Source organism: Camellia sinensis, chromosome 3 (genome assembly GCF_055761805.1).
Source record: "Camellia sinensis isolate YWXY chromosome 3, ASM5576180v1, whole genome shotgun sequence".
Classification (NCBI taxonomy): domain Eukaryota; kingdom Viridiplantae; phylum Streptophyta; class Magnoliopsida; order Ericales; family Theaceae; genus Camellia; species Camellia sinensis.
The window spans coordinates 182,524,582-182,529,277 of record NC_138963.1 but is presented as its reverse complement, the minus strand read 5'-3'; positions in this window follow the sequence as shown (position 1 = coordinate 182,529,277).

The following is a 4,696-nucleotide window of genomic DNA, read 5'->3' as shown; positions in this document are numbered from 1 at the left end:
TCATTAAAATAAATTAAATTTAGGAGTGGTTTGGGATGATCTAAATAAGTGTAGTTTTTGACTTTTTATGAAATATAGATTGAGTTTGAAGTGATGAGGTAGAGAGGTGATATGACTTAAATAAGATGATGTGATTTAAATAGGATAGTGATTTTTTGATTTTTTTAAAATACCCCAAACAAGACAAGTTACAAGAACAAGATTCATAATTCAACTGAATTATTATGTCTTTTTTTCTTTATCATTGTAATTCAATTTATTAGTTCACTTGATGAGGAGGTGTAGTGATAACCTTCTTCTCCCAAATTTCTCTCTCACATGCTCTTATTTTCTTTTCTTCACATGTTGATAGGTTATGTTCATTTTAGTCAAAAAAAAAAAAAAAATTAAAATATCATTATAAGTTGTTATATCATTCTTTTTATTTTTTTACATATTTTTTTTAAAAAAATTTTAAAAAGTTACTAAAATAATTTTCGTTTGGTATGCCAAAAAGTCTGGCTTTTTGGTTATTTTAGTCATAAAAAGACAAAATAGGCTAAAAAGTTAATAAGACAAAATGTCGGGAAATTCTATTTCCACACACCACATTATCTCTATGCACATCTTTTCTCACTCCACTCACTTGGTGATTTGATTTTTAGGTATTTATCTCAATCCACACACGCCTTTATTTTCTTCATCTTCCAAACTATAACCCTAGCCAACATCCACCTCGTGGGCACTAATTTACTATATTAAGTTACATATTTCTTTCTACTTACCTTAAGCATGCCAGTAGATCACTAAAGAAAAGTCATATCTATACTGTTTTATCAAGAAACAATGTGTTTTTCCTTCTTTTGAACTAACAATGTCCATGTGATTTCTTCACATAGCCAACAGTCAATACCACATCCCATGCTCCCTTTTTATGCTTATCAATTACCAATCCTTCCATGTGATAATCCAAAATATTGTTTGGCAGACGGTACATAGAATTACAAAGATATATTACGTTAAATATAAAACAGACCCCATAATATTTTCTTAGACTTCTAAAATGTTTCACAAATAATTGGTTTTATAACTCCATTATTTTCTTATCTTCTTTATTTTTAATTGTTGTCAATGGCTACTAGTAGTAGGTAGTGGTTAGGGTTTTGATTAAGGGTTAGGGTTTTGATTGAAATAGAAAGGGATATTTTGGTAATTTCATTTAAGACAAAAATGTAATTAAAAAAAAAATTCATTAAGTGTGTTGATAGAGAATAACTGGTGTGTGGAAATAGAATTTCTCAAAAATGTCACATCTAAATCATAATTATTTCATTTTTTTTCTCATAAAAGCCAAAAAAGTCAAAAAATCTATTCCAAACGAGACTTTTTAGCCCCAAGCTAAAATAGCAAAAAAATCAAAAAGTCAACCCACATCCCAAATGAGGTCTTAGGCTTGTTTTAGGAAGATGGTAAAAAGTGACTTTTTGACTTTTAACCAAGCTTTTTGATTTTTTTTAAAGTCATTTGGGAAGTTGATAAAAAATTACTTTTTGACTTTTTTAGTTAATAATTTTTAATGTTGTCACATCACCATGCCATAATGTAAAATGACCCAAATATCCCCTCCCCATGCAAAATGATGAAGTGCTTGTCTCAGTAAATCTTAAAGTGAATGGAGGGTATATTCGTAAATTATCGTACGACTTATAGCCAACTTCCCAAATGGCATTAACCACAAAAAAGCCAACTTTTGGCTTTTTCAAAAAACGCCCAAATGTGACTTTTGACCACATTTCCAAAATAAGCCTTACATTTTATTTTGCATTGGCCACGGTAGTCAATTTTTTTATGTTGTGACTTTTTTAACCTCATTTGGTTTTTGTTTTTGGACTTTTTAGACTTTTGTGAGAGAAAAAATATAATGCTTATAGTTTAGATGTGACATTTTGTCTTATTAACTTATATAACTTATTTTGTCTTTTTATACTTTTTTTAGTCTCAAAATGAAAACCAAAGGAGGACTTAGTAACACAAATTCCAGTTACCAAAATAATATCTCTAAAATAAGGATAAGAATGCTTACACAATTTCCTTCTCAGTCCTCGTTTCAACAAGAATCTTGTCTGCTAGCCATTTAGGGTTCGTTTGGAATGTAGGTTAATTTTTTAATTTTTTAATTTTTTTAGTTTGGGGTTAAAAAATTTTATTTGGGATAAATTTTTTAACTTTTGTGAGAGAAAAAAATGAAATGATTATGGGTTAGATGTGATGTTTTGTGTTTATTGGGCTAAAAAGTCTATTTTGTCTTTTTATAACTAAAATAGAAAAAAAATAAAAAAGACTGACATACCAAACGAAGGCTTAATGTTGGTATTAACTCACACTAGTACGCTGCGTCTTAAAGGAATTGGGGTGGCTATTGTGCCTTGGGTTTCATTTTAGGTCTCATTTGGATGATTTGAATCTCATTTTTTAGGATACATCAAGTAAAATACAAAAAATCAAATTGATTGGACATCGAAAGTCTTTTCATTGAATTGCATTTGTATGCAGTTTTGTATTTCAAATTACATTTACTATTTATTTATTTTTTAAATACAAATGCAATTCTATGAAAAGACTATCGATGTCCAATCATTTTAATTTTTTTACACATATATTTTACTCGATATATCTAAAAAAAAATAAATGATTCAGATCATCAGAAGTTCCAAAATGAGGATCATCAGCTACACAACAACCACTCCAATTCGCATCTTAAACCACATCTTGAATTTAATTATTCTTAGTATTTTTTTGGTTTTGTCATATTTAAACTGAGAAGTCAAAACCCATAACTACATCGTAATTTAAATTTTTTATTTTAATTACTTAAATTATATTTTTTGTCACAATAAAATAGGAAATTCATAATTTAAATTACTTGGATTATATATATAGTGCTTGTTTGGTGTCGCTTAAAAACTGCTTATTTCAGCTTTCAGCTTAATTTAAGTTATTTTGATATGTTTGGTTTAGCTTATAGCTTATAACTTATAGCTTTTTGGAAGTCAGAAATCAGCTTATTCTTTAAGTGGGGCAGGAGATGCTTAATTTATAAATCAGAAATCAGCTTATGTTCATAGTTATAAGCTATAAGCTGTTTAAGTTATAAGCACTTTCTCACAGCTCTACCAAACAGAGCCATATATATATTTGTCACAACATTATAGAAATCTCATTGCATCACGACAGAATCTCAATTTCTTCTTCTATATTAGCAACAAAAAAAAAACAAAAACAAAAACAAAAACAAAGACAACGTATATCTGCTAAAATCATACGTCATTTAAAAAATTTAAAAAAAAAAATCTCTAACTGAAATATCTAAAATGTACAAAACATGTCAATAAACCATATGAATATTAAAAGTTAGTTCAAGAGTAACTCCAACAATCTGTTTAAAATCCATGTGGTCCTTCAACAAAATAAACAAGCTCTATAGCGTGATTGGAAAAATGATAACAAGATTTTTATTTTAATTACTTAAATTATATTTTTTTGTCACAATAAAATAGGAGATTCGTAATTTAAATTACTTGGATTATATATATATTTGTTACAACATTATAGAAATCTCATTGCATCACGAAAGAATCTCATTTTCTTTTATAAGAGCAAAAAAAAAAAAAAAAAAAAAAAGACAACGACAGCATATATCTGCTAAAATCATACCTCATAAAAATAAAAATAAAATATTAAAAAAAATAAATAAATCTCTAATGCTGTGTTTGGTTGGGAGATTTGAGGGAAGATTTGGAAAGAGAAATGGAAAATGTAGGTGAAATGAGAATAAAATATGCTTAAATTTCACATAGTTTCACACACCTTTTCTCTTTCTCTTTCTCTTTCTAAATCCCTCTCCAAATCCTTTAACCAAACACAGCATAACTGAATTATCTAAAATGGACAAAACATGTCAATAAACTATACGAATATTAAAAGTTAGTTCAAGAGTAACCTAACAATAGATGTTTAAAACCCATGTGGTCCTTCCACAAAATTAACAAGCTCTAGGGTGTGATCAGAAAAATGATAACAAGATGTGCCAAAACAATGAAATGGTTTAATTTTGGATAAATTACAAATATATCCTCTGAGATTTATTTAAATTATAAATTATCTTTTGTGGTTCTAGAAATTACATTATGCCTCCTAAGATTTCTAATTTCATAACCAATAAGTCCTTTTATTAATAAATCATCAAGTTAATTAATAGTTTTTAATAATGTTAAAACTTTATTTCAATTAATAATTTAGATAATTTTTCTATTGTATAGGTGAACAATTAGAAATTTCATTTTTTCAATTAATTATGTTAAATAAAAAATTCTGACAGGGAAGTATTTGTAATTTTCCAAACCACAGGAGATAATTCGTATTTTAAACAAATCTCAGGAGATGTATTTATAATTTATCCTTTAATTTTAATACGGTTCCTGTTAATGATAGTGTTATTATATAATGTTAAATATTCATAATTTTAATACATTTTTTTTTACTTATTTCAAAATACTTTTATATATTTTTATACATTTTAATAATTTTTTATATGTTTTTTGCATTAATTTTTTAGAAATTTTTTGTATTTGTTTGTACCAGGTTAGGTCATAAGCCTCACTAAAATGTAAATATATGGTTGAGATTGACGTATTGCGAATCTATGAATAAATTTAAA